Source organism: Hevea brasiliensis, chromosome 8 (assembly GCF_030052815.1).
Source record: "Hevea brasiliensis isolate MT/VB/25A 57/8 chromosome 8, ASM3005281v1, whole genome shotgun sequence".
NCBI classification, from domain to species: Eukaryota; Viridiplantae; Streptophyta; class Magnoliopsida; order Malpighiales; family Euphorbiaceae; genus Hevea; species Hevea brasiliensis.
The window spans coordinates 32,330,060-32,349,513 of NC_079500.1; positions in this window are offsets into that span (position 1 = coordinate 32,330,060).

A 19,454-nucleotide genomic window follows, 5' to 3' on the forward strand; every position below is an offset into this window, starting at 1 on the left:
GTGTAATTAAGTTAATGGGTAGTATAGTTTGAGCTTGTAATGGATTAATATTTATTTGATTATAGTTGAAAATGGCATACTCATGAATGTAACTTTATGTTGAGAGGGTGAATCATGTGGGAACATTTACATTTCCAAAAACATCCTTCCTTATTTTTATTATTTATAAAATTTCTAAAAATGTATTTATAGTGATAGATAAATAATTCGTTATCAATAATGTATATTAGTGACAATAACCCATCGCTAATCCATATAAATTCGTCACTAATACGATTTAGTAGCAAAAAAATATGTCACTAATAATTTTAGCAATTAGAAGCTTTCTACATATGATCATTGCCAATAACTTTAGTGATGCCAACTTTGTTGCTAAATCCCTAATCATGTCAATTTCTACAATATAATATATCATAGCTAATAACTTTTAGCGATAATTTATTCGTCGCTAAATACCTAATAATTTTTATTTCTAATATTACAATAATTAATATAAATTAAAATTTTAATATTATTTTAACAATAATTTTACTCATACTAAAAAACCATATTATAATTTTAGTATAGTAATTCTATAATTTGAATCCTATAAATATTATTAATTTATTAAAAATTATTTAATTTATTTTAATGAAATTAAAAAAAATATACACTAAATATTACTCTTACTAATTTATTTTTTAATTTTTTTAAATGTTACAAACTTATAATATTAAATTTTATATTAATTTTTGAATAAAACATTTTAATTATATATATATACACACACATATATACATATAAGTGAAAAGTAGGAGGAATGATAGGAGAAAATAAATTATCCTTCACATAATTATAAAGTTATTATTAAAAATTAAATATTTAATTAAATAAAATTTATATTTATATCAATAACTATAAATATTAGTAAAGGTTAAGTTTTAGCTAAATTTTAAAATAAAAAACTTAAATTTTAATCTAATTCATATGGAAGAATTGTTTTATTGGTTACAAATTTATTGCTTTTTCTGAAAAAAAATATTGATATTGACAAAAATATAGCTTTAAACAAACTTAGAATTTATTTATATATAAACAATTTTTCATTTATTTCATCTCCATTAAAAATTAAAATAAAAATAAAATAATATATCTTTATTCTCAAATTATTTTTCAATACAATAAATTAAAAAATAATTTTTATTGAAAACTTTAATGAAATTATTGCATTTGAATTTAGACTAATTTAGGTAAATAGAATAAAACTAACATTAATTTTTTCAATTTTGATAAAATGAATTAAAATTTTAAATAAATTTAAAATAAGTGCATATAATTTTTTTTATTAATTAGACCTATTTTCAAATAAATTTTTTATGCCAATAAAATATTTTAATTTATAAATTTATCAAAAAGTTATTTTTAAAAATTGTATTCATAAAATATATGTAGACTTTATTTGAATAATTAATTTTTGAAATAAAAAATTTTGACTTGCATTAAAATATAATAAAAAATCATAATTTCAAATTTAAATACTACTTCGTTTCAAATATTCATATATTTAAATAAATTTTATATTATTATTTAATGGCTAAATGACTTAAAAATCAAAGCCTTTACAGCCCTTTTTTTTTTTTTAATTTTAGCCCTACATTTTAATTTTATTAATTTAATTTCAAACTTTCACATTATTTTCAATTTTAAAAATTAGTCTTATCATATTACTTAATTGGCAAATATTTATATTATTAATATTAGCTAATCCTTTTATTTTTATACTAATTTTAACGGTTATTATTAAATTCATAAAAATATTATTTTAATTAATTTCTCTATCATTTTAAAATTATAATTACATTTTTTTGTTTATTTTTTGTTTTAAATTTAAAATAAAATAATAAAAAAGATGTAAATTAAAAGTATAAGTAAAAAGAGAAAAAAAAAATTAAAAATTAAGATAATAATTTTATATATTATTCATTTATTATTTTTTATCAATATGAAGTTTGTTAAAATTAGTAAATATACTAAAATTATTGAATATATTAATAAAATTAAAAGAAGAAGTTAAAATTAATAATAAATGAAGAAATTTGAATTACTTTTTATCGATTGATGAGTTCACTTGTTTTTAAATAAATTTATTGTTAAAATTGAAAATAGTTGTAAAAGTTTATGATTAAATTGAGTATATTGAGTATACCACATTTTTCATTTTGTACTGTAATGTATGTTTACTGTATGTATATATTGTTCTTGGTTTTAAGCAGTTGTAAATTAAAATTTTACATTGAAGTTGTAAAATAATTATGAGTTATTTTGACTTGTAAAATTTGTACTATATTTCTTTTATCTCATCCTTTGGAAATATTGAAAAGTTGTGGATTTGAGTTGATAAATATATTGTGTTGATTAAATTTTGGAGTTTGAGATTGAGAAATATATTTGAAGTACATTTTACAGGTTTTTGAAGAACTGTTTTATTCAAAATATAGAGGGCATTCCGCCAAAATTTTTACAGAAATTCCTAATAATTCAAATGTGTTAGCTCTTTCACTTAAGTTAAAAAAAAAATTTTAACACCTGTAAATAGTGCTCACCACTGTAAAAAGAAGTAAGAAAAGTTTTAAAATCCCTTGTAGTGTATTTAATGGGTTATCAGTAGACGAAGTTGGTAATTCATTAGGTATACTACGGGATCATGTTATGCCTTACAGAGGGGTAGGGTGTGACAATGACCTAAAAATTGGCCAAATCTGGGTAACTAATTCTGGACTTGGAAAAATTAACCAAATAAATCTGTTCATTTGGCCATAACTTGGAGTAGAAAGGTCCAATTGACCTGAATTTTATATCAATGGAAAGCTTAGACAATTTACAACAACTTTCATGAAGAACACAAATTCAAATTCTAACCCTAACCAATTGAAATTTCTAGCCAAATTTAGGCCAGAAAAACTGCCAGAACCAATTTGTACCCAGAAATTCTGGGCACTGACCAATCCGACCAGTTATGGTAAATTGACCATAACTTGAGCTACAAAACTCCAAATGGAGTAATTCAAAAAGGGAATTAAAGAAGACACATAAAGGAACAACTTTGATGAAGAAAAGTTTGCTAAATTCTCACTGTAGCTTAGACCAATAGAATAGTAAATATAGGACACAAAAACTGAATTTTTAAAAATACTTCTAAGAGGCTTTGAAGTGCAATTGGCAATCAATGCCAATAAATTTAGAACTCAAAATGTGGTATAATTATGTATCTAAAATTTGTATACATATAATATATGAAAAAGTCAACAAACTAGTAAATAGTAATATGTGAATAGTAACTCTAAAAATATAAGGAATAATAAAAGAAATTAAAGAAGTCATTATGAGTACTGATATATATAGTGTAATTAGTGAATTAAAAATTCTTGAATTTGAGTGACTCTAGGACATAAGGGAATAACCAATATAAAGGACCTTAGGCAAAAATTATGACTGTAATATGTTCAACCATTTGGACAAGATTGGGATTCCAGAATCTGCTTGGTTCTGGATTTAGAAGAAAACAATGAACCAGTTATTGTTATTTGACCATAACTAGAGCCCTAAAACTTTAATTGACATAATTCAAATTAATATGAATAAATAAGATGAAGACTTAGGATTTTATTTTAGGAATCCTGGAACCAATTCTAAGCCTGAGTGCTTGGAATTGTATGACCAATAAAAATAGAAAATCTAGAAATGAATAGACTTACAGGGTTCAGCAACCTGGACAGTCATTACTTATTTCTTTAAAATTAGAGTTATACTGCTTCAAAATAAATGATTAAAAAGAGAAATTTAAGTAAATATGAAATCCATGAAATGTTCATAGATTATTTGGAATCTGAATGATAAATTATATAAATGGTATAATGAATAAATGAATCAAATGAATGTAAGCATGAGACATTAGTTCTCTTTATTAGAGAAAGGAAAAACTGCTTTGAGTACAGTTATACACGAGAATAATTGTTATGAAATTGTGATCAATATGGATAATATAATGAATGTATAAATTAGGATGAATGTATAAGTTATGTAAAAATGAGATTAGATATTTATGCTTCTGCTATGAATAAAATTTAAATACTATAGATTATAATTGGAAAATAAAATGAAATAGGAAAACTTAGGAACATTTAATGGTACTAATGTGCCCATGTATTGCCTAGACCCGAGTGTCAGATTGGATAAATTGGCATGCCAATAGGGTATTGTTTTAGCAGTACTGCGTAAGGCTTTATGCCTGCATTTCTGGTTTTATGCCCGATTATCTGATTATCTGTAACCATGGCTTTTTAGCCATACTGATTGCATACATGGTTGACGTTCCATATTTCACGTCCCATGGTATGACGGCCCGAGACACCATGGTGTCCAGTGCCCAGTGACCCGCTTATCCAGTTTAGTCAGCTTGTCATAGGTTACTTGGGCGGTGAAATAAATTAATAATATTAGAAATTAAAATATTAGAAATTTAATAAATGGGTTATAAAGACTTGAAAAGAATTAGTTAGAATTAGGAATATTAGTTATTATGAAATGATCCAAATCATATAAAAAAAAATTTTAAGTAAAGTGATAAAAGATTAGCAAAAGTAGGTATAACTTAAATAAATATTACAAATGTACCTTCTAAAACCATATGAATAGAAACTTAGTATTTTTATTAATTTTGTATATTGTGTATTATTACTGTGAAATAGAGAAGAGGGAGAAACCTATGGGTCAGAGCTCGAGCAGTAATTTGGGGAAGAGAAAAGAATTTGAGGAGCCCCGAGCTCAAGGATATGACAGAGGCGGATCATCAGGGCAGAGACCACCAAGATCTAGTTGTCGAACAACCAAAAGTGCCTATTCTGCCCGTATCTGCCATGTTTGTGGAAGTTACACGGGGGTATTTGTCGTAAGGCCACTAGAGCCTGCTATAATTGAGGAAAGCTTGGACACTTTGTTAGAGATTGTACTAGAGCACCTCGATCTGCTCTCCGAAGTTCACAGATAGTTAGTAAAGGTCGAGATAGAAATAGAGTTGGTACTCCTCACAACCATAACACAGTGAATTAACCAAAATATAGTAGCGCATCAATTAGAGCGTCCACTATGCGCCAAGGGGAAAGAGCAGAAACTTTGGATGTAGCTGCTAGTAAGTTCTTTATTTTTGAAAGAAACAATGAGTTATTATTTGATCCCAGTACTACTTATTTGTATGTTAGTGTTAGAATTATATGTTTTGTTGCTATTCCTTTACATGAGAATACATTTTGATGTATTAGTGACTAGTCCTTTAGGATCAAAACTACGATAACAAGTATGATTGACATTAATTTAAAAAAAAATTTTGTCAGTTACCTAAAAGTAAGTTATAGTAATAGAATTGCTCTAGATGAGGGCAAAGATATTACTGTTAGTAATTGTCAATGGATATTGTAATAAGAATAGGTTTATGATATTAATGGATTCGAGAAGAATAAGATGTTAGAAAACCTAGTCCATGAGGTTATAACATAGTGACTATGTAATGTTCTTGATATTTGTATTGTAAGCTGCAGATTATAGTACCGATATGGGATTATTGTGTAGAGTTATGTGCTTCCTCGTGGTACACCAAGATAATGATGTTTGTAAGTAGTCTTTGATTTGGTACAGAAGAGTACTATTACAGGAAATAAATGTAAAAATTTTAGTTAGAAATTGAAATGTGACACCCCTCACCCGACTACAGTGTAGCTGAGCAAGACATGTCACACTCGGTGCCGGAGCACCCTAACTTATCTTACTTTATTTCTTTAAAAATTTTGAATTCGTTTAGTTTAATATCAAATATTTTTTTCAACGGAGAAACTAACGGAGTTTTCCCTATTTTATTATCGTTTGACGTGTTTTACTATTCACATGTTTGAAATTCAACAATATTTTCAAATAAAAATCTCATCATTTCATGCATCATTTGTCACACCCTACCCCTCTGTAAGGCATAACATGATCCCGTAGTATACCTAATGAATTACCAACTCCGTCTACTGATAACCCATTAAATACACTACAAGGGATTTTAAAAACTTTTCTTACTTCTTTTACAGTGGTGAGCACTATTTACAGGTGTTAAAGACTTTTGTGAACTGAAGTGAAACAGCTAACTCATTTAGATTATTTGGAATTTCTGTAAAAATTTTGGCAGAGTGCTATCTGCATTTTGGATAAAATAGTTCTTCAGAAAACCTGTGAAAAACACTTCAATAAATTTCCAAATCTCAACTTCAACATTTTTCTCAACCCAACACAGTTCTCAAGTCAAATTCACAGTAATTTTTCAAGGACTGAGATAAAGAAATATAATACAATTTTTACAAATCAAAATATCTCATAATTTACTTTACAACTTCAATGTATAATTTTTATTTACAACTGCTCAAAACCAAAAACAATATGTACATACAGTGAACATACATTACATTATAAAATACAAAATACTGGTATACTCATTATACCCGGTAGTCTCTCGCTGGAGGTACTAGCAGCCTAATCTGCTGCCCTGTCAGTCACACACTGTGACAATAAAAAGCTATCGCTGAGACAATGTCTCAGTGGTGCACAACATTAACCAAAACAATTTAAATCACAATTCATAAGTCATGTAAATAGTGGATACTTAAAACCATAGTTAATTTCAAGACAGTAATTATCAATAAGAATTTAAACTCCCTTTCTTAATATCACAATAAATTTCAATAAGTCAGATCATGGTTGAATTCAAAAGACAGTATATGTCAATAAGAGTTTAAATTCATTTCACAATCTCACAATACAAATTAATAAATCACACACAGCTTAATCATGTTCAAAAGTTCAATTCGTCCCAAAAGCCGATGGCTAATGAGGTATTCAATTCGTCCCAAAAGTCGATGACTAATGAGGAATAACATAGCTAGCTAGCAAAAATATGAGTACTCATCCAATTCGTCCTCAACAGGCACACACCTCAACACTTCAGCCAGAGAGGGAATTCAATACGTCCCACTAGACAAGCTAGCGAGGAATACAATCAATGTACATGATAGCTGTGGTTTCAAACCAATTACAGTGCTTTTCAATCAATAAGTATCCATCAAATATCATTCAAACCATTTTTCACAATTTCACAACTTAAAACAATAATATGCAAATAGTCATAATTTATTTCAATTGAAAATAATTCAAAAGAAATAGTTGTTGTGCACAAACCTCTGATAACTGTCTCCGGTTCTGGACTCAGTATTTCCTTCCCTTTTCCTGAGTCTTTGGTAACTGAGAAACACAATTTGAAGTGTTTCAGTATTAAATTAAACCGTCTCTAACGATAATGTTCGATAAGTAATTCACTGAAGGTTATTATTTGCTCAATTACCTAATATACTGACCCTCGATGCATTTTAGGTAAATTAGGTTTTGGTGTCTTTAATATGTCACATTCGATAGGGTTTTAGGGTTGGTACGTTTTACCAAACTCATTTCTATGTATACTGCGTTTCCTTGCATTTTATTGCAAATTGCTGGATTCCGGGATACTAGTTTGACCTAGCTGGACGATCTAGTTCCCTCAGTTTTCGGGTTTCGGTCAAAACTACAAACTTGTAGATCTATGTCTTATGGAACGCGGGGCAAAATTTTAGGTCAATCCGAGTTAAGTAGACCAAGTTATGGTCATTATACTATTGCTGGTCAATTGGTATCAAATTAGGTCAATTTTAGGTCAATTTGGTCAACTCTGGTTCGGCCAGTTTTTGGACCCGAACTTGTGCAAGCTTTTTGACTTGCTTATGGTCATTTCTGGGCTTTGGTGTCTTCATAAGACTTGTAGGTATGGGTCTTAACTATTCATGGTTAAAATTTCAGGTCAATTGGACCTGTTTTGAGTGAGTTATGGCCTAAACACTAACTGCTGCCAAATTGGTCAGTTTTTAGGTCTCAATTGCACTTAATCCGAGTTGGTCATTTTTCATATCACCTTGCAAGCAGAATTTTGGTATGCTTTCTCAATGAAAGTTGGCACATTTTGTGCCTAGTTTCACCTCCAATTGGTCTCATACCAACTGAGGTTACACATCTAAAGTTATTGACTAAAATGCATACTGCCCTTAACTACCATGCTTAAACACACATCAATTACACATGTACCTTACTATATGTTCACTTCCCTTACCATTTCTGTTTTGGTTCATTACCAAAACCATATCCCACTTTACATTAACATCACTTTGGGCAGATTACAAACATCCTTAATACACCAATTAAAGCTCACATTTACAAAGTCTAAATACAATCACATACACACCTAAACATCACTAATTCTTACATACACTTTACACAATCAATCTTTACACATATCCATCAATTCTCAAGGTCAATATTCTGCCAATACCTTCATGAACATATACATTTATCCAAGAATCTCAAGGCTGCCGAAAATTTCCTCAACACCAAAGTATCCCACAATTCATCAATTTCCATCCAAGTGCAAAAATCACTATATACATATGAAGTAATTTATTAGGATATTAATTCACCATAACCAACAACATTTCTCATCAAATATATGCACAATTATTTCATCAATTACATGACTCCATGGCTGTCCAAAATGAACATCTCAATAACTCTTCAAACTTAAAAATTTTCTTCACAAATTCAACACCCATAACATGCACACAAAGTTTAACAAAGCTATCTTCAAAAATGCTAACTTACCTTATAGTTGGAACTTGTTAAACCTTGATTAAACTTCTTAAATTTGGTATCAAACTCTTCCTTGTGATGTGTAGACAATTTTTCATGAAGCTATCTAAGTGTTTAGAGGTGAAATGAGGGAGTGGATGAAGGGTGCATGAACACGCCCATGGAGGTTTTCTCCTTTCCTTCAATTCGGCAAGTTTGAATGCAAATGAGGAAGATGAATTGCAGATGATAAAATGAGTGTACACCTGCCCCATTATCTTTAATTTATTCCTTTAGTGGTTCACTTACTTAGGTTAAATCATATTTTATGTTTAACTTTCACTTATTCCACATTAAACCCATAATTGTTGCTATTTACTTTAGGTACCACCAAATTAAATTTTCATTTTATTTTCTAAGTGTAATATTATTTATTTTTAATGGACATTTAGGTCAAAAGACAATTCGGGGTGTCAAATGACCATAATGCCCCTGTTCGGGTTACATTCCCGATTTTTCGGTAACACCGAGTTTTGTCTGTTTTTTTCGATTTCTCACTTTTCTTTGTACTAATTATTTAATTTTTCTTTGATCTTTCTAATGATATTTATTCTTCAATAAGGGTCTATTTAAGTCCTAAAAATGTTTTCCAGGGTTCCCCGCAGTCCAGGGCTAGTCAACGGTCCACGCCGTGACTTCCCGGTGCGGTCACCCATCGCTAGGTTTCCCGGCTCGCTTAACTTGATCACATTTCTTTGCTATTATTTTTCCTTTGTTTTTCTTGTATTTTCTTTACTTGTATTTCATTATTTTACATCTCCTCCCTCATGTCAAAGTGTAGTTCTAGGCATCCTAGCTGTCCGGACAACACTGGTCACCGGAGCAGCAGAACGCACTACCGAACTTAGGGGTGTTACAACTCTCCCCCCCTTGAATAAATTTCGTCTCAAAATTTTACCTGGCATTAGTCTCTGAACAGCTGTGGGTGCTGTCTCCTCATATCCTCTTCACGTTCCCAAGTAGCTTCCTGGCCTGAATGATGGTTCCACAGCACTTTAACCAGGTGTATCTGTTTATTCCTCAGCTGCTTCACCTCATAAGCCAGAATTTTTATGGGTTCTTCCTCATATGAGAGGTCTGGATTTACCTCAATCTCTTCAACTGATAGTACATGAGATGGGTCAGATCTGTACCTCCTTAACATGGACACATGGAAGACACTGTGTATCCTTGCTAGCTCTGGAGGTAATGCCAACCGATATGCTAAAGGACCCACTCTTTCCAGAATCTCATATGGTCCGATGAAACGAGGACTCAGTTTCCCCTTTCTGCCAAATCTCATAATCCTCTTCCAAGGAGAAACTTTGAGGAATACCTTATCACCCACTGCATACTCAATATCTCTTCTTTTTAAATCAACATAGGACTTCTGACGGTCTGATGCAGCCTTGAGTCTATCTCTAATCAATCTGATCTTTTCCTCTGTCTGCTGAACAATTTCTGGCCCAATCATCTTCCTTTCACCTACTTCATCCCAACATAAGGGAGTTCTGCACTTTCTACCATACAAAGCTTCATATGGAGGCATCCCAATGCTTGATTGGTAGCTGTTGTTATAAGCAAACTCAATCAAAGGCAAGTGTGTATCCCAACTACCTTCAAATTCAATCACGCAAGCCCGTAGCATATCCTCCAATATCTGGATAACCCTTTCAGACTGGCCATCTGTCTGTGGGTGGAATGCTGTGCTGAAGTTCAATCTAATTCCTAGGGCTCTCTGAAGACTGCCCCAGAATCTAGAAGTGAACCTAGGATCTCTGTCAGACACAATTGATACTGGCACTGCATGTAGTTTTACAATCTCATATATGTACAATCTGGCCAATCTTTCCAGGCTATAGTCCATCCGAATCGCAAAAGTGAGCGGACTTAGTCAATCACAACTATAACCCATACTGCATCATGACTACTCTGTGTCCTTGGAAGTCCTGTAACAAAATCCATAGTTATCCGTTCCCATTTCCACTCTGGTACTGACAAAGGATGTAACAAACCAGCTGGAACTTGATTTTCTGCCTTTACTTGCTGACAAGTTAGGAATTTGGAAACAAATTCAGCTATATCTCTCTTCATACCCATCCACCAGTTCCACCAGGGTGCATAGCAAAAGGAGATTCATGTGCTTCCTTCAAAATGATTTGTCTCAATTCTACATCACTAGGAACGCACATTCTGCCCTGATGTAGCAATAAACCATCATCTTTCACAGAAAATTTAGGTTTCTTGCCCTGCTGGACTTCTTTTAGTAGCTTTTGATATTTTTCATCACTCTGAGCAGCCATTCTGATCCGATCAATCAACACTGGTTGTACATGCCATGCAACTACTGTCTGTCCCTCATCATCAATCTCTAAACTGGCATGCTGTGCTTTCAATTCACATACCATGGACAAAGGTGAAACTCTGAGACTTGCCATAGTCTTGTGACTTAAGGCGTCAGCCACTACATTTGCTTTCCATGGCTGATAGTCTATTAAGCAATCATAATCTTTGATGAGTTCTAACCATCTCCTCTGCCTCAAATTCAATTCCTTCTGGGTGCCTAAGTACTTCAAGCTCTTGTGATCTGTGTAAATGTAGCATTTCTCCCCATACAAATAGTGTCTCCAAATCTTCAGAGCAAAAACAATAGCTGCTAACTCCAGGTCATGTGTTGGGTAATTCCTCTCATGCGGTTTCAGCTGGTGTGATGCATAAGCAATAACATTCCGATCTTGCATCAGTACACAGCCTAACCCATTGTCAGAAGCATCACTATAAACTGTGTATTCTTTACCCGGAGTAGGTAAAGTGAGGACTGGAGCTTCAGTCAAACACCTCTTCAACTCATCAAAACTTTGCTGGCATTTATCAGTCCACTGAAATTTTACATCTTTCCGAAGCAGTTTGGTCAGTGGAGAAGATAACATAGAAAATCCCTTCACAAACCGACGGTAATATCCAGCTAAACCCAGAAAACTGCGAATTTCTGTGATGTTTCTGGGCAGCTTCCAATTAAGGATAGCTTCTACCTTGCTGGAATCTACCTTGATCCCTTCAGCTGACACAACATGTCCCAAAAACGAGATTTCTTTCAGCCAAAATTCACACTTCGATAATTTGGCGTATAGCTGTTTCTCCCTTAAGGTCTGCAGTACAATCCGCAGATGTCTGTCATGCTCCTCTGCATTCCTTGAATATATCAAAATGTCATCAATAAACACCACCACAAATTGATCAAGATATGGTCTGAAGATAGTGTTCATCAGATCCATGAAAGCAGCTGGAGCATTTGTTAACCCGAATGGCATTACTAGAAACTCATAGTGGCCATATCGAGTTACAAGGCGCTTTTGGAATACTCGCTCTTGCACCTTCAATCGATAATAATCGATCGCAAATCAATTTTGGAGAATACAATGCACCCTTCAATTGATCAAACAGATCATCAATGCGAGGCAATGGATATCCGCCCTTTATTGTCACCTTATTCAACCGCTTTAGTCAATGCATAAGCGGAGAGTACCATCCTTCTTCTTAACAAACAACACTGGTGCTCCCCAAGGTGACACACTAGGGCGGATGAAGCCCTTTTCAAGTAGTTCTTGCAATTGTATCTTTAACTCCTTCAACTCTGCTGGTGCCATTCTGTATGGCGTTATGGAGATTGGATCCACACCAGGCATAACATTAATTTCAAACTGCACTTCTCTTTCCGGAGGTAATCCTGGCAATTCATCAGGAAACACATCTGGAAATTCATATACTGTAGGGATGTCCTTCAATGCTGGGCTCCCCACTTGGGTGTCTACCACATGTGCCAAGTAGGCTTCACACCCCTTTCTGATCATTTTTCTAGCTAGTGCAGCCGAAATGATGTTTGATGGCAATAACTGCCTCTCCCCTTGTATTACCACATCACTATACTGAGGTAGGCCAAAAGTGACTCGCTCGCCATACCAATCATGGCATGATGCCTAGCTAACCAATCCATGCCCAAGATGATATCATAATCTCTGAAGGGCATTTCAATGAAATCAGACAGGAAAGTGTGTCCTTGGATCACCAAAGGACAATCTTTATACATCCTATTAACCCTGACTTCCTGTCCTAGTGGACTCGTTACTAGCACCTCAAAGTCCATTTTTGTACATGGAACAGCAATGCAATCAATGATGCTAGCACTCACATAAGAATGGGTAGAGCCCGGATCAAATAACACAAACACATTTTGGTTAAAAGTTGAGAAGGTACCAGCCACAACATCAGATGTCTCGGCCTTTTGAGAAGGTACCAGCCACAACATCAGATGTCTCGGCCTCTTCCCTCTGTCTCATTGCATACATTCTGACCGGAGCACTATCTTGCTCTGAATGTTTTACTGTGCCTTGGCTGTCATTGGGCTACCTCTACCCCCGCCTCTACCTCTGGGTGGTAGTGAACTTCCGTGACAGTGGCTCGAATCGACTTCTTCGCAGTAGTAGGAGGTGGTCCAACTCTGCCACTACTGGTGCAGTCCTTGGCAAAGTGTCCGGTGCCTCCACAGTTATAACAGGCTCCAATAGCCTTGTAGCAGATCCCACCATGATTTCTTCCACATGTCTCACATTGGCGGGGAGGATAGGAACCTCTGGTACTCTGTTGACCAGATAGGGGAGGCTTCTGTCCTGAATATCTTCCCCTACCAGATTTCTTGCCACCTCTGCCATGTCCCCCATAGTTCTTCCTCTTTCCAGTATGACCACTGGAACTCGTTTCACCGATTTTCCTCTTTCTCTGTCTTCTCCGATTTCTTTCTCTCAGAGCAGCCTCAATCTCAATTCTTTCCAACTCTAAGGCTTGAAAATAAGTTCAGAGAAGTTAGTGTGTTTGAAGCCGACATTGTACTGACATCTGGGCTTTAAGCCGCTTTCAAACCTCTTGCATCTCTCCCCTGGTAGAGAGTAGACTCATTGCATAATGGCTAAGGCGGAAAATTCTCTTTCATACTCACCACCGATCTGCTCTGCTTTGCACTTAGGAACTCTTGTAGCTTCGGTCTACATAAGCATCGTGACATATTTCGTCTCAATTCCTGAGAAAGTCATTCCGTGTCAAGATCGCAAGTTCTACTGCATCAGGGGAATGGTTTTCCACCATCATAAGCATCCTCAGAGTAGCAAAGATACAGAGTATTCGAATCTGAGCTCCTCTGTGCAATGCAGTTTCTTGAATACCCTATCCATCCTCTCTAACCATTGTTCAGCTTCTAAAGGATCTACTGTCCCTTTAAACTCTGTAGCCCCATATTTCATCAATTTATCATACTGCCTAGTAGGAGACTGTGGTTGTGCCACTGGTGTCTGTATTGGGACTTGAGTAGGTACATTGCCAGCCATTTGTTGGAACATTGCAGCCATCTCACGAGCGAATCGAGCAGAAATCGTGGTATCGCAGGGCCGGTGTCACTTGAACCACTAACATTTTGTAGGCCTGGGGCATCCCCTTGCACCTCAGCCTCAATAGATTGATCGACTGAATGATCATCCTCTTCCATATTCAATGCGAGGATTCTAGATCTCCTGAACAAATAACACAAGGAGATTTCCTCCCGTTAGTGCATATTTATAATGTAATGTACTGTATGTATCAAACAATGATGTTGAGTAGTTGTACTATGAAGAAAAAAATATTCAAATAACAGGTGAAAACAGAATTTAAAAACTTTGCTCTGATAACACTAAAACATGTCACACCCTACCCCTCTGTAAGGCATAATATGATCCCGTAGTATACCTAATGAATTACCAACTCCGTCTACTGATAACCAATTAAATACACTACAAGGGATTTTAAAAACTTTTCTTACTTCTTTTACAGTGGTGAGCACTATTTACAGGTGTTAAAGATTTTTGTGAACTGAAGTGAAACAGCTAACTCATTTAGATTATTTGGAATTTCTGCAAAAATTTTGGCAGAGTGCCATCTGCATTTTGGATAAAACAGTTCTTCAGAAAACCTGTGAAAAACACTTCAATAAATTTCCAAATCTCAACTTCAACATTTTTCTCAACCCAACACAGTTCTCAAGTCAAATTCACAGTAATTTTTCAAGGACTGAGATAAAGAAATATAATACAATTTTTACAAGTCAAAATATCTCATAATTTACTTTACAACTTCAATGTACAATTTTTATTTACAACTGCTCAAAACCAAAAACAATATGTACATACAGTGAACATACATTACATTACAAAATATAAAATACTGGTATACTCATTATACCCGGTAGTCTCTCGCTGGAGGTACTAGCAGCCTAATCTCCTGCCCTGTCAGTCTGTCTACCTACGACAGTAATAAAAAGCTATCGCTGAGACAATGTCTCAGTGGTGCACAACATTAACCAAAACAATTTAAATCACAATTCATAAGTCATGTAAATAGTGGATACTTAAAACCATAGTTAATTTCAAGACAGTAATTATCAACAAGAATTTAAACTCCCTTTCTCAATATCACAATAAATTTCAATAAGTTAGATCATGGTTGAATTCAAAAGACAGTATATGTCAATAAGAGTTTAAATTCATTTCACAATCTCACAATACAAATCAATAAATCACACACAGCTTAATCATGTTCAAAAGTTCAATTCGTCCCAAAAGCTGATGGCTAATGAGGTATTCAATTCGTCCTAAAGGTCGATGACTAATGAGGAATAACATAGCTAGCTAGCAAAAATATGAGTACTCATCCAATTCGTCCTCAACAGGCACACACCTCAACACTTCAGCCAGAGAGGGAATTCAATACGTCCCACTAGACAAGCTAGCGGGGAATACAATCAATGTACATGATAGCTGTGGTTTCAAACCAATTACAGTGCTTTTCAATCAATAAGTATCCATCAAATATCATTCAAACCATTTTTCACAATTTCACAACTTAAAACAATAATATGCAAATAGTCATAATTTATTTCAATTAAAAATAATTCAAAAGAAATAGTTGTTGTGCACAAACCTCTGATAACTGTCTCCGGTTCTGGACTCAGTATTTCCTTCCCTTTTCCTGAGTCTTTGGTAACTGAGAAACACAATTTGAAGTGTTTCAGTACTAAATTAAACCGTCTCTAACGATAATGTTCGATAAGTAATTCACTGAAGGTTATTATTTGCTCAATTACCTAATATACCGACCCTCGATGCATTTTAGGTAAATTAGGTTTTGGTGTCTTTAATATGTCACATTCGATAGGGTTTTAGGGTTGGTACGTTTTACCAAACTCATTTCTATGTATACTGCGTTTCCTTGCATTTTATTGCAAATTGCTGGATTCCGGGATACTAGTTTGACCTAGCTGGACGATCTAGTTGCCTCAGTTTTCGGGTTTCGGTCAAAACTACAAACTTGTAGATCTATGTCTTATGGAACACGGGGAAAAATTTTAGGTCAATCCGAGTTAAGTAGACCAAGTTATGGTCATTATACTATTGCTGGTCAATTGGTATCAAATTAGGTCAATTTTAGGTCAATTTGGTCAACTCTGGTTCGGCCAGTTTTTGGACCCGAACTTGTGCAAGCTTTTTGACTTTCTTATGGTCATTTCTGGGCTTTGGTGTCTTCATAAGACTTGTAGGTATGGGTCTTAACTATTCATGGTTACAATTTGAGGTCAATTGGACCTGTTTTGAGTGAGTTATGGCCTAAATACTAACTGCTGCCCAATTGGTCAGTTTTTAGGTCTCAATTGCACTTAATCCGAATTGGTCATTTTTCATATCACCTTGCAAGCAGAATTTTGGTATGCTTTCTCAATGAAAGTTGGCACATTTTGTGCCTAGTTTCACCTCCAATTGGTCTCATACCAATTGAGGTTACACATCTAAAGTTATTGACTAAAATGCATACTGCCCTTAACTACCATGCTTAAACACACATCAATTACACATGTACCTTACTATATGTTCACTTCCCTTACCATTTCTGTTTTGGTTCATTACCAAAACCATATCCCACTTTACATTAACATCACTTTGGGCAGATTACAAACATCCTTAATACACCAATTAAAGCTCACATTTACAAAGTCTAAATACAATCACATACACACCTAAACATCACTAATTCTTACATACACTTTACACAATCAATCTTTACACATATCCATCAATTCTCAAGGTCAATATTCTGCCAATACCTTCATGAACATATACATTTATCCAAGAATCTCAAGGCTGCCGAAAATTTCCTCAACACCAAAGTATCCCACAATTCATCAATTTCCATCCAAGTGCAAAAATCACTATATACATATGAAGTAATTTATTAGGATATTAATTCACCATAACCAACAACATTTCTCATCAAATATATGCACAATTATTTCATCAATTACATGACTCCATGGCTGTCCAAAATGAACATCTCAATAACTCTTCAAACTTAAAAATTTTCTTCACAAATTCAACACCCATAACATGCACACAAAGTTTAACAAAGCTATCTTCAAAAATGCTAACTTACCTTATAGTTGGAACTTGTTAAACCTTGATTAAACTTCTTAAATTTGGTATCAAACTCTTCCTTGTGATGTGTAGACAATTTTTCATGAAGCTATCTAAGTGTTTAGAGGTGAAATGAGGGAGTGGATGAAGGTTGCATGAACACGCCCATGGAGGTTTTCTCCTTTCCTTCAATTCGGCAAGTTTGAATGCAAATGAGGAAGATGAATTGCAGATGATAAAATGAGTCTACACCTGACCCATTATCTTTAATTTATTCCTTTAGTGGTCCACTTACTTAGGTTAAATCATATTTTATGTTTAACTTTCACTTATTCCACATTAAACCCATAATTGTTGCTATTTACTTTAGGTACCACCAAATTAATTTTTCATTTTATTTTCTAAGTGTAATATTATTTATTTTTAATGGAAATTTAGGTCAAAAGACAATTCAGGGTGTCAAATGACCATAATGCCCCTGTTCGGGTTACATTCCTGATTTTTCGGTAACACCGGGTTTTGTCTGTTTTTTTCGATTTCTCACTTTTCTTTGTACTAATTATTTAATTTTTCTTTGATCTTTCTAATGATATTTATTCTTCAATAAGGGTCTATTTAAGTCCTAAAAATGTTTTCCAGGGTTCCCCGCAGTCCAGGGCTAGTCAACGGTCCACGCCGTGACTTCCCGGTGCGGTCACCCATCGCTAGGTTTCCCGGCTCGCTTAACTTGATCACATTTCTTTGCTATTATTTTTCCTTTATTTTTCTTGTATTTTCTTTACTTGTATTTCATTATTTTACGTCTCCTCCCTCATGTTAAAGTGTAGTTCTAGGCATCCTAACTGTCCGGACAACACTGGTCACCGGAGCAGCAGAACGCACTACCGAACTTAGGGGTGTTACATCATTTATATATTTCAATTCCGTATTCAAACCCATAAATCTCATTCATTCTCAAATCACATAAGCAAACTTTTTAAATTTCATCAATTTACATAATTTACAAAATAATTACATAATCTCATAATTTACATGATGTATAAATTGATTACATATGAAATAGCCAAACTAATGTGAGCCCTATCTACATGCATTGCTGAGTAGGTGACAACCTTGAATACTTCAGACACTTCTACAGATCAGAACTCCAAAATCTTTGTTTAATATTTGCTGGACTTTACCTTTAGTACTTGCGCAAAGGAAACAAATTCATCACGCTAAGAAAACAAATCCATCGCGCTAAGCATTTCTGCTTAGTGGTGCAATAATATAACAAAGAAATAATATACAAAATACAGATGGAAATAAAATATGGTTCAGATAATTTAGATCTAATTATGCTTAAATAAGGTTTCTAAAATTTAGTATCCCCTTTTTTTATTTTCCTAATTTAGTCCTCTTTGGAGATGCTTAGTTCATAAGGTTACAGTAAGAATATACTGTAACAGCCTCACTATAACAATTCAGTACATTCTACTGTTCCGGTGACCGGTGTCGGTCCAGATAGCTAGAACGTCTAGAAAAATATTTAAACTAAAGTGAGGAGCCATAATTAACTCAAATATTAATGAAAAAAATTTTAGAAATAAAATACAACTAAGTTAAATGTGTCGGTGCCCTAGTGATGGGTAACCCAGTGGGAAGTTACGGTTTTCGCAGTTAGAAGCCCTAAACCCAGGGGAAAATTCATGAAATAATTTTTTAGACTCTAGAGAAGAGTCATTGAGGTTCGATGGCATTAGAATGCCAAGAAAATGCTTAGAAAAATTTTTAGATCGGTATAGACGATTTTGGCTCGATAAGCCAAACGGAGGGCATTTTGGTCATTTCGTCTTCAGAGATGATTTTTGACCAACTTTTCTAATTAGGAAAATAAATTATATGACATAAAATGTGAATAAATATTGTTAAAAAAATTGAATTGAAAATGAATAGAAAGAAAAGAAAGAAAAAATGAAGAACAATGAGACTTTTGACATCATATGATGTCATTATTAAAGCCTCCACCAATCAAATTTCACCAAGCTATAATAAGTCAACTTAAAGAGATTTAAGTGGGCAGAAATTAAAAAGAAAAATCTTCATCCCCTACCTCTCTCAACCCAGCCAAAATTGTCCCTAACCCCAAACCTCCATTAAAGCTTTATCAAGCTTTATACCCCACACCATTTCACCTCAAAATCCCTCACTCTCTTCACTAAAATTTTTCCT